Here is a 13,560-nt window from a genome sequence, read left to right as displayed (position 1 = left end):
ACATTTGCTCATTTGAGTTCACTAAATTGTGAGCACATTTATGATAATATGATGCTTAGATTTGCAGAATATTAAGAGGGTCTATCTAGCAGATTTGCAAGTTTTTATACTATGACCATTTCAGCTCCATGCCTGCCTGAAGACACCCACACAACCACAGGCTGTGGCCAACACCTGCACAAACTAATTTCTAATTATAGTGACAATCTATTCACACTTGAAACACAAGTATTTTGAGTACATTGAGTACATTTTAATCAGTAGTTAACAGATTTTCTTCCCCTTTCGAATCTGGCTAAAGGATAACAACAGAAAGCGGTTCTATTGATTGTTCTTGTGCGAATCTATATCTACTGTATATATATGCTGCCTCACTTAGAAGTGCTGTTTGGAATTCAATTAAACTTTTTAGTTTGATTAAGGAGTTGTGTTTTTTTTAATTATTATTGATTGAAGCCTAAGTTGTAATACAAGATTGTTTTCATGCCCAGGAACCTGTCTGCTCTACCAATGCATTTCTATGAAGCCTCAAACTACTGCATTCTAGGAACTTAAGTGTTGCCTGGATGAGGCATCAAAGGGCTGCAAGAGCTTTAGAAAAAATGTCCTACAGAATCAGTGAATTTTGTCTATAAAAGTGTGTGACATTGAAAGCCTACAGTTGCCGATGACTTCATGCATTCAATGTGAAACCAACAGTATATGCTAAGTTAAGTCCATTGTTGGAAATCTGTCTGAATAAAACAGGATAACTTCAGGAGACTTGAACTTTGAAAGGTGCATTTATAATATGAGGTCAAAACCACTGAAAAATGCTTTACCTTGAGTTGCAATGCTGTAGAAAAAAGTGCAATCGAGTAAATACACAAATATTGAGCCACAATGGAGCTGGCGTCAAGGAAGTTGTCTCCCAACACCAATTAACTGGAAAAAATAAATAAGTAATTCTTTCTTTCCCTCAAGATAGGATGAAAGGCTTTTAATTCAAGCCTTTCATCTTATAAATAGTAAAAATGTTCTCTGCTTAAACAACATGGCAATGCCAATAATACTATTTGTCTCATGGGAATGGAAACACAAAGCTCTTGTTTAGCGCCTGAACACATTGTGTGTCCCAACATGATCATGTGTTCCTCAGTGCCCTGCGCCACACTCTGAAATGCTCCTTGTCCCAAAGAAGCCACTCTGAAAAATGCACAATTAGTCTTCCCCCTTTTGTCTTCCTTACTTCCCCTCTCCTCCCTCATATTACTCTGTCATTTTATGGTTCACCCAGAGGAGAATCTATGTTCAACTTTCAAGTTACTCCCTTATAATAACTATAGATGTTTACTTTTCCTAAGGCTGATGGGTAACTTATAGTGTCTTCTTTTATGGGTAGATACATAACTGCATGTTGGGAACAGCATGTTAAAAACAAAAATGTATGTAAACAAAGTTGACATTAACTGAGGCTGTTTTGCTGCTGCTGTTGCTCTTTTTGAACCCGTTTCCACCTAGTATTAAGATGTTTTTTTGCTAATCGGATCACATGTGGTCAGTGTTAAATACAGGTCTAAACGGGGTCAAAAATGTTTTGTGATCGTATCACAAAATCCAAATATGTTTGTGGTCAAAATCGCATTTGAACACATCACATTTGATGTGTAAATGCTAAAACGTCCTGTATGCATCCCGGCAGCAGCGAAGGACCACACCTCTCCTGTCAATCAACCGCTGCTTTAAAACAAGATTATAAACTTTGCCAGTTACAAGCTCTTTCAAAAGGAAATTTCCATCTGATTGGAAAATAACAGACAATTCTGCTTGAAATTTTGCGCATAGATTAAACTTTAGCTGCATCTGGAAGAAACAGCGTGCCATATTTGTTTCTTTTTATTATCATGGAACACTCTGACATAGTGATTGATGTATGTCGTCATGAAACAGATTCCCTCCCCTCCAAATCCGAACACAAGTTGTTACAGAAGACGCATTTAAATGACCAGGTGTAAACAGTGATGTGTCTCATCTGACCACATGTGATCGGATGTCCCGAGAAGCATCTTAATACCAGGTGGAAACGGGGTCTTTGCTAAATATGCTATGGCAGGTGTTTATAGGTTTACAGCTGCATTCTGGGTAACTTTCATCTGTGAATGAATGTGACGTGAATGGCAAAATGTGTAACATTTTTGTAAACATTCAAGCACTAAAAACATTTCAGTTGGGACAACTCTCTGAAATAGATTAAAGGTTTTTATTGATGGTAATGACAATGAAGTACGTTTGGTCTTGGCGGACTAGACTGAATAGGGCAAATTCGTAAACATTAATATATTCGCTGTTTCAAAAGTATAGCTACAAGAAGTAAACAATTTGCACGTAAACATGATTTTAGTGTTATAAAATTGTTTAGCAACCTTTTCTGTGTAAAGTTTCATTGCCATGATGACATGCAGTAACAATAATCAACTGTAAAAATTATTAAACTCATTTTTAACAATTTTACAGCTCATATGATACTCAAGTTTTAACATCATTCATATGCTTTTATAAAATTATAAGCTTCACATTTCTGCCTTTAAACCCTCAAAAACATCCCCCCTTCACAAGTGTCTCACAGTAACCTCGATTTTTGCTTTTTTTTTTTTTTTTAAGAATGGAGGGACGAGCCTAAATCATTTTTGTGGTGATCAACATAATGCCACAAATGCTTTTGATGAGCTTATCTTGTATTGAACCCAGAACATATGTCTAACAGTACGGACACCAAAACAGCAATCTTTTATTTACAAATGTATCTCTAGCCGAAGCTCAAAAGTGATGTGACGTCAAAAGGCACAGTGCGGGCAATTTTCAGGGCGTTAAAATTTGCTGCATAGTGGTGCTCATGTGGAATTTAGCACTTTGAATGGAATAACATTTGGAACTTATACACTGATATCCCGTGTGATCATGTTGTTTGAAATTGGATACAGGTTGATAAAATTGAGTGAGAAAGTTTTTGAAATTGCAGCTCATACTCTGATTTTCCTTTCCATGAGATGTCTCTCTCTCTCTCTCTCTCTCTCTCTCTCTCTCTCTCACTCAGACACATGTCTTACTATCTCTCTTCCACCTATTCATTTTCCTCCTGGTGTAACTGCCTATACCAATCACCACTTTTTTCTCCTCTAATTAAATATGCTTTCTGAGCCCTTTAAAAAAACCCAGTTTCATCCAAATACACAATCTAATTTTTCATTTGCTCTTGTAGATGATATAAGACATCAACTCAATAATTTATTAAATTACTTTTCCCATTCATTTCCTTCTATCTATAATTGATCTTCTCATTTGAAATTTCTGTTGTTCCTCTCACTCAGCCTGGCTCGCAGAAGGGCTGGTTGACATCGCTGCACAGGGCTAAGAAGAGTGTTTGCAGATACCCACTTCAAGACCAGATCTTTCCCTCTCAAACACCCTTACTGCAATCTGTCACTGCACCCCTCCACCACAACCTGTGGGTGCATTTGCGAATGAGGTCCTCTGATTTGTCAGATAAACGGACGTTTGTGAGGGAGACAGAGGGTGGCCTTCTGTAACAGTGACTGAGGTTTATACTGGTATAATGTTCAGTTTTCTGGGATTAAGACATATCAGACCGGTCATCTGGGTATCGCGAGTCAGCTTTCCTGTTCTCGGATTACTGTGCGATACAAGTATCGAGTCTACACTCTCAAACTAATTCTTTACTAATTCAAACTAATTTGCATATATTTGAATATTTTGCAATAAACTTCTAATTTTTTTTATATACATACAATAACTTTCAATTAATAGTTTCATATATTTCCATAATTTTTTACTAAAGTACATCACTGACATTGTGTAGTTCATTCCCTCATTACAAACATTATGTCTCATACCTTTGTCTTTTTGTTCAGATTTTTGCTTCAAATTAAAATCAGTTGTGATTCACCTCAGAACTGGTTGGTTTGGTTCATGACTTGTGAAGGATTTTATGAAATCCCTAATGAAAAAAATAATGGGAAAAACACTTCCAAAAACAAGACTGCTTAAAAAGTGGGTGGCAATGTTGCACTCTGTAATTGCTGTATCTTACTCTCTATTTGCCAAGTGATTTAATTAAAAAATAGAGTATCTTTGTACATTGTGGACAACTTGATGTGAAAAGAACATATGAAAAATGTGAAAACAAAAGAAGCAATCTAAACATTAGAGGTGTACAGTTAAAACTGACTCTCTTTGGTTCTCAAACATTGGCTAATGACAGAGCAAAATACTTTATGAAATAATCACTCTGGTTGTGAAGGAAAGCATAGAGAATTAAGCTCTTTCCCTGATCCGCTTTTCAGCAACTCACGCTGAGTGACTGTGAAGAAGAGGGAAGAATAATAAGTCCAAGAGGGAGAGATGAACAAAAGGGGGAAAAAACTAACAGTCTTGGCAAATTGAACCATAATTAAATGCTTACAGAATTTAATGCTTAGCTCATTTTAAAATCAGGTGGTTCTTTGAGGCAATTTCCTTTCTTTAATTACAATTTCCTGTGTGGTTTGACATTTAAAATGCAATCTTCTAGGAGGACGCGTTTATGATTTATTATTCGTGCCTCTATCACAATGTCAGTCTGCAGAAATTAGTTTATAATGCAAGAGCTCAAATGATTATGGCCTTTGACCAATAAAGCAGGCTCATTATTGCAGGCCACAGGAAAGATTAACATTTCTGACAACCAAATCGAGGAAGATTAGTGGGGAAGAGATTGTTTCAATGTCTATTAAATAAGCAGTTGTTCTTTTTTTTTTATTATCCCCAATGTGTTCTAAGTCCTCGTGGTGGTGTAGTGACTCGCCTCAATCCAGGTGGAAGAGGATGAATCTCAGTTGCCTCCGCGTCTGAGACAGTTAATTTGCGCATCTTATCACGTGGCTTGTTGAGCGCGTGTGGAGGCTTCACGCTATTCTCCGTGGCATCCATGCACAACTCACCCCACGCACGAACCACATTAAAGTGACCCAACATGACGCTACCCACCTTAGCAACCAGGCCAATTTGGTTGCTTAGGAGACCTGGCTGGGGTCACTTAGCCCACCCTGGATTCAAACTCATGACTCCAGGCATGGTAGTCAGCGTTTTGACTCACTGAGCTACCCAGGCCCACATAAGCAGTTGTTCTTATATGTGGTTAGGATTTCGTAGACACTTAAAAGCTTTTTCTAAGCATGAGTGAATTGAGCCATGCCAATAATTAGTCTTAATAAGATGAAAATGTGTCTGATTTTCAAAGCAAATACATAATCAATAGCAAAGGCTCATAGATTGTCCTTCAACAACACAAAAGTAGTTTAATGGCTTTAGAGATACACTTTTAGCTCCTCTAAGAGCCATTTGATGTCTTTCTTGCTGCAATTGCTTATTAAATCACCTTTAATTAATCATTCAACTCTCTAACTGAAATTGATTACAAGCTGGTGAATTCAAATGATACTTCAACAGCCCACATTCAGCTCTCATGTTCTCATTGTTCAAAAACATCCCTATATCATTTAACAAATCTTCGCAAATCTCTGACTTGTGTCCCATCATTTGCCTCTAGAAAATGGAGATGTGGCTGCCAGTTTCCTGTGATTATGTCCTGGGCAATGGATCATGTTAAAACACTATTCTTGATCCATAACCATGCTAGGAGTCATATCAATACTTAGCAATTTTCCCATTTATGAAAGATGAGATGATCAATTAATTTATAGGTAGTCTGTCCCTGACATTGTTTGGGAAATTATAATTTATTGGCTGCTTGTCTGATAGAATGCACAAGGTTCATTAAGTCAAAGGAATCATAATCAATGGGAAAACTTCAAGTAGTTCTCTCGAATAGCAGGAATGCTATTAGAGATTCATTCACTCATTGGAGGCACTTATGATACATTTAAAGCAAGGCATGTGGTACAGATTTTACTGTACCACAAGTTCTTTTTATACTTTAATGAGATGGTAAGGTCCATTCTATTTTAGTGGTGAGGTCTATTAAACGAACAGCATATTTTTTATATGCTGTATTTACATTGGTAGGGAGACAACAGAATGCCTGCCAATCCCAAAGACAAGCTCTTCTCATCAAGTGTCAGCTAAAACGTACACAGACTCTTTGAAGGTCATGCTCTCAAACACCATTCAAAACAAAATATCAACTTATAAATCTCCCCTATTATAAATAATGACCAAACTGAATATGAAATTGCGTAGATTCTCTCTCAAGTCCTTGTCCACTGAAACCCTCCTTCACTCTCCACTTCAACACTGATGGCGGCTCTCTCCCTGGTGATTCTTAAACACTTCTGTCCACCTGAATCGTTCTCCACTAAATGTGTGTGGTGTGTAGGATGGCCTCTGTATGCAGTCGGAAATAGGTCTGGACTTTGCTGATTGATCGTTAAGTGTTGTCCATGAGCCCATCATGCTGCTCCCACTTAACAGCCTCCACCACAGAAAGCAATCAGTGGATGTTACTGAGAGTCCCAGTGGGAGCAACTCTACAGTGATTGATCTCCAGCAGACCTCCAGGAGGATGGCTGGGGTAACATGGTCAAATCTGGCCTCTGCTACAGCCCCAGTATCACAGCATGATCTCCAGAAAGTGATGCAAGAGGATTGGCTGCCCTCAAAAAGTCTTCCAAGGAAAACTACAACTTCTAGTGACATCCATGGAACTATGCTGGAATGAATAGCAATGGTCAACCATGAGATGAACAGGATATGTGGTGATTGTCTCAAGGAGAACAGGGATATGATTAAGGAAGTGAGATAAACCAGAAGAGCACAAGCTGTGACCCTTTGAGACAGACCTCTATAAATGTAGAATATGTATTTTATGTAGCCGGTGGGTTGTAAAAGAAACAACACAGGATATAATAAATTACTTTTGGGGGTTTTATTTTGACAGTTCTTGAAAAAGAAGAGAAAAAACAGCGATCGAATATATATATATATATATATATATATATATATATATATATATATATATATATATATATATATATATTATATAATAAATATAAAAATATGGATTAATAAAAGAAATATGGATCAACGAAAGACAAAAATGAAATACAGAAATGAAATGGGGTAGAGGCTACCATCAAATAAAAATACTAACAGGGTATTCTCTGTATTTTATCCTCACAGTATTTTATGTATTTATCACATGTTTAAATCACTCATAGCATTTTATGCATTTAACACATGCTTAAATCACTCAAAGCATTTTATGCATTTTTAACCAGGCTTTAAGGACATGCATAACAGTTTAAAAAATATGTATTACATTTATTTACCAAACTGGAAAACACTCTGGGCTATAAATTATTAAATAAGATAAGATTAACTCTAAATTGACATATTCAGTCCTCACATGTGTGCCAAAACGTGGTCAAACTCCACACATGCAATCCATATGCATCCTTCAAATATTATCCAAAAGAAACACTCAGTTTTAAAGGGGCCACGTCCAATCCATCACCAGACGTATATTACATGACATTTCTCCACTTGGCTACATGTATATAGAGAATAATAGCGATTGTGATCATGAAAAACTTTTTTCTATTTTTATATAATATATACACTCACCTAAAGGATTATTAGGAACACCATACTAATACTGTGTTTGACCCCCTTTCACCTTCAGAACTGCCTTAATTCTACGTGGCATTGATTCAACAAGGTGCTGAAAGCATTCTTTAGAAATGTTGGCCCATATTGATAGGATAGCATCTTGCAGTTGATGGAGATTTGTGGGATGCACATCCAGGGCACGAAGCTCCCATTCCACCACATCCCAAAGATGCTCTATTGGGTTGAGATCTGGTGACTGTGGGGGCCATTTTAGTACAGTGAACTCATTGTCATGTTCAAGAAACCAGTCTGAAATGATTCGAGCTTTGTGACATGGTGAATTATCCTGCGGGAAGTAGCCATCAGAGGATGGGTACATGGTGGCCATAAAGGGATGGACATGGTCAGAAACAATGCTCAGGTAGGCCGTGGCATTTAAACGATGCCCAATTGGCACTAAGGGGCCTAAAGTGTGCCAAGAAAACATCCCCCACACCATTACACACCACCACCAGCCTGCACAGTGGTAACAAGGCATGATGGATCCATGTTCTCATTCTGTTTATGCCAAATTCTGACTCTACCATCTGAATGTCTCAACAGAAATCGAGACTCATCAGACCAGGCAACATTTTTCCAGTCTTCAACTGTCCAGCTCTTGCAAATTTTAGCCTCTTTTTGCTATTTGTAGTGGAGATGAGTGGTACCCGGTGGGGTCTTCTGCTGTTGTAGCCCATCCACCTCAAGGTTGTGCATGTTGTGGCTTCACAAATGCTTTGCTGCATACCTCGGTTGTAACGAGTGGTTATTTCAGGCAAATTTGCTCTTCTATCAGCTTGAATCAGTCGGCCCATTCTCCTATGACCTCTAGCATCAACAAGGCATTTTCGCCCACAGGACTGCCGCATACTGGATGTTTTTCCCTTTTCACACCATTCTTTGTAAATCCTAGAAATGGTTGTGCATGAAAATCCCAGTAACTGAGCAGATTGTGAAATACTCAGACCGGCCCGTCTGGCACCAACAACCATGCCACACTCAAAATTGCTTAAATCACCTGTCTTTCCCATTCTGACATTCAGTTTGGAGTTCAGGAGATTGTCTTGACCAGGACCACACCCCTAAATGCATTGAAGCGACCGCCATGTGATTGGTTGATTAGATAATTGCATTAATGAGAAATTGAACAGGTGTTCCTAATAATCCTTTAGGTTAGTGTATGTGAATAATGATTATGTGGATTGCTGTTGTGATGAATGCTTTTTGTAATCCATTCATTACAATAGCAATCCACTACTCTTGGATGTCACCAGCTCTTCTGTAGTCTATATTGGTCAGCTCTTCAAATAAAGGAAGAAAAAAAGGAGTAACCAAGATGAGAATTTTGTGCTTCAGTGGCTATTGAAAGATTAGGCAATAAACTGCTAAACACTCTCCCTGAGGAATGTCTCAAATGGGGATGGTCGAAAACCTTGAAATTTGAACCGTTCGCACACAGCCCGGCCTGGAGCGTTTGATGAGATTCATTATTGTAAGGGAGCTGAATACAAGTGTCTTCTGATTACAAGATTCTCCATTAAAAGTTCCCACCAGTGTGCATTTCCATGCTGCAACGTGAGTGGGATTAAAATCTCAATTCTGACCCAGTCAATTCTCCAAAAACAAGATTTCATTAAATGCAGGAAGGGAGGCAAATGGACTCGAAAGCACCAAAACAGCTGGCATATGAATTATAAAAATGTGCTTTCTGCTAACTGAACACACCTTCAGCTTGCAGAGGCATTATTATTTAATGTTCGGAGAGCCTGATTTTATGTAAATTGGAGTCGTCCTTTTTCTCTCTCTAGGCCCCTTCTCAGTGCCAGGTACTCTGAAACCAGGCATAGGGAAAGATTATGCAAACCAATTAACATATGAAAATAACATATTAATATACTGTCTGTGAACTGTGTCCAATCAGTTCCTTTTCACTGGCGTGTGTACAAAACAATTAAAATTAAATTTATACCGTTTTTTTACTTAACATATTCCTTCTCGTGAATGGAATCACTGAGCAAATGCTGACAGAAGTTTTACAGGCCTTGCACTCTCCCTTAAAGGTACACCATATTTTTAGGGATATTTACAAGACCCCACGCTAATAAATTATCATCTTTTGTTTGCTCCTAATGGTGTGTGCATCTAAAACAAAGCAGCGAAATCCATAGTGGTACCCATGTGCTAATGACGGGCATACATTATGCTGGCCGCTAATTACCGGCTTTCCATAAATAAAACAGAAGACAATCAATTAGCCAAGAATGTGTGTTTGTTAGTCATGGGCAGCAGGTTCCTCTGGGCAGAGAGTGCTCTGCAACATGAGGGTCTCTTCAGGGTGTAATTTCGAAATGGGCAGGAGGGCGACAGATAAATCACATTTCAAATGTTGTTCCTAAAAGCTCTTGAGGCAATCCACTTTGACTCACTGAGATTACAAGTAAATTAATACCTATGCAATTTCCAACCACTAGCACCGAAATATTAATGTGAAGAGCAGAAATCTTTCTCCATGAACGAGTGCTGGGCAAAAGAAGCATACATGTTATTATTGCAACCTTTTAGATTAGCTTCACTAAAAACCAGCTCTCTTACTAATTCATAAACAGTGACTCTCTTATGATGTCCCACACACCAGCTGACTGATGTATCACACTTGATGTTGACCAGACCAGGGTAAATCAATGTGCATTAACAACAAACCTAAAAGATTGTATCCAAATGATGGGAACATTATGCAGGCTAGGGGCCAGGCATCACTGCCTACCATAATGCATAATTTGAGCATTAATGTAATTTACATTTTAACACAGGCCCCTGAGTAAACTGATTAGTAGATGCTTATCTCCTAATGTGAAGGGGTTGTTGTTGTGACAGTGACATGTGAGGGGATAGAGAGACTGGATTACAACCAGCCAGGTCTGGGCCTTGCAATAACACAAGACCAAATATGAAGCCAATCTATTAGAAAGAGTCCCTGGCTCAATCTAATCATTGTCTTCAGAATCACATGGCTGTCATTCAAGTTTGCTTCTTTCCATCCTTCCTTTAAAGAGATGGCACCAATGATATGAATTGCTGTGGCACAAAACACAGCAAACTTGCTCTTGTCTCCAATTGGCTTTCTGATTTGGAATACAGGCACACTGCTCATATGGGTAATTCCATTGAAAAATTAATCAGAGAAGAAATTACATTTGGAAAGAAATGATTCATCTGGCATTTGAACATTCAATCTCGCATTGAAATAGAATTTGTAAAGGCACATTTTCCTCCATCAAATGTCTTTTATCTGTGTCCCTGCAGAGTTCTCTTTTTTGTGGGACAAATTAGTCCTCAGAAAGATGACAGTAGCCCTTTAAAAAAGTGCAACAAAGTTGCAGTCCCATGATGCAACACTCCCAGTGGTTACATCTGCTCCACTCTTTCATCTCTCTCTATTGTTAGGTGGGAACTGTCACATTAGGGGGAGAATCGGTGTCTCCCACCCCCAAGTCCTCCTTTTCTCTCATTCCAGTAGTTGGCAGGGTGGCAAACCCCAGACAAAGGTGAGTGTACCAGGAACATGGAGGAGAGCGCTGTTAGAGGGAAAACAGTTTGGGAATTAAGGTCATTAATTTTCCACTTTCAAGGGCTGCCACACAGACGGAGATAAAGTCAGCATAAATATTCTGCAGAAGTTTCTCCTGTCTCTCCCCCCTTTTTTCACCGGAAGCCCATTTATCTCCATACTGTCAATTAGTTGAAAAAGCAAAGAACTAATTAGGAACTGTGCAATTTTAATTAGCTGTTTTGATAATTAAACTAATTGGTTCCCTTGTGTTTCTGCAATGTGCGGCAAGCACTTTTTTTATATCTGGTCTGCAGATTTCACATCCGTTGGTTAATTTGCATTAAAAAGGAGCCTTTCTTAATAGCCTTAATTTGCCGTTGAAAAGAGAATCTACCATCAATAATTTGTGTAATTGGTAACCATTTGATTGTAATTTAGAGGCACGGCCGGACAGCTCTGCATGCCTAATTCCTAATGACTGGGATTGAAGTTGGATTAAATGTTTGGGAAGAGGATTCTTTGCCCCCAAATGACACCTAAGCTGTTTTTGACTTGTCCCATTTGGAATGATTAGGTGTACTGTAAATTGCTGTTTCGTGCAATCAAACATAGTAAGACTCTCTGAGGTTACATGCAATTTCTTGGATTATGGGATATGTTCTTGTAACAGGAAAGAGAGAAAAAAGGCTCTAGTTGGTACAGTTACATTATCTAGCCACTAGGAGGGGCTACATAAACTATATCTACTATAATTCCTGTGAAACATTAGAAATATTGACTAAAAACACAAACAATTCATAATTTCACAACATAAGCGAGTCACAAAATTAAGTGAGATTATTTCTAGAGATCTGAACTCATGACAGAGGATGTGCTCAGAAATCATAAAACATCCTGGAAAACCAGTTAAAATCACAAGATGTTTATCTGCAGTGAAGCATCAATCTCTCATTCACACACAAAAGAAAACATCTTGAGTATTGCCCATCAAATGAAAGAAAATGAGGACAACTTTCAATTAGTATTTAAATTCATATAAGTGTAAGCAGCACATCTATCATGTGCATCATCTATCTCATTTATCCAGATATCATCACAACAGGCCTCTTCAAGTCTTTCCTCCTAGCATTAAGGAGGGCTTTCCATTGTACAGTTCACAAAAAGCACCATGTCTGATACTGGTTTCTAATCAGCTTAACCATTATGAAATATAGGAGCAGCTAGTGTTCAACCTCTCCCTGACTCCACCATCCACTGATTGTTTGCCCCAGGATAAACGAGAACCCAACTTGACTCTGTGCTATCTGATTAGGTAGGGTTAATTATTGTGTAATGTTTTTGAACTGGCTGTATGTGAGACCCAGCAGTAAATAGATGGGTCTGTTAAATTCCCAAAAAACCAGTCCCCCACTCCAGGATGGCTCCCTTCACAACTGACCCTGTATCAATGTGGCATAGAACTGCACTCTAGGCCTCTTAATAATAGAGAAACAATAGATAGCTCTATCACTGACCATCAATACAGAAGGAAAGCATGATCCGTGTCACTGCACTGGTGTAAGTAATTCCTAGGGGGGATAATAAGAAGCCAGCACAGTCATATGAAGCACACCCTGATGTGTCCTTCAGACAGTTTTCTAATGATAAACCACTATAGGATTACAGCTCACCTGTCAGTCATAAATGACCCTTAAAATGAGTGACTTGAGTCACTGCTGGTCAACTTTGTTATAATGTGTTGACCAGAATTTATTCACACAGTATAACCATGTGCTCATTCTTTTTATTTATTTATTTGTTTGTTTGTTGGTAGCAGTCTTTCTCTTTTTTTTGCTTGCTGTTTTTATTAATATTGTAATTAGTCTTAATCACATTTTTATTTTTTTTATATTTTTACAGGAAAATTTCACATCAAGAATTATCAAGAATATGATTTTTGCCCTAATATCAAAGGTCTTACTGGAAAAATAGAAATTATGATCCAACGTGAATTTTCTTGATAAAGAATATGATCGTGTCTGGTAGCATGTGCATGTAAAATGGCTAGAAATAGCATTTTAGCTTAATGTAAAGCTGACAATTTACACAGGTTTATATCTATCTCTTGTGCTCCAAACTTACTTCAAACGTAATTCTCTGTCTGCTCGTATGAATGTAACACATCATAAGAAAGTGTTTCACCGCTGTTCAAATGCACTTTGGATCACTTTGGAACAAATGACAATAAAATGCAAAGTAATCTCTTCAGCACTCAAAATACTTTTTGAATGTAACTGTATTCTAATTACCAATGATTAAAATTGTAACTGTAGTGGAATACAGTTACATATATTTTGTATTTTAAATACATAATTCTGTTACATGTATTC

The sequence above is a fragment of the Xyrauchen texanus genome, chromosome 1 (genome assembly GCF_025860055.1).
Source record: "Xyrauchen texanus isolate HMW12.3.18 chromosome 1, RBS_HiC_50CHRs, whole genome shotgun sequence".
NCBI classification, from domain to species: Eukaryota; Metazoa; Chordata; class Actinopteri; order Cypriniformes; family Catostomidae; genus Xyrauchen; species Xyrauchen texanus.
Note: the sequence above shows the minus strand (reverse complement) of the source record.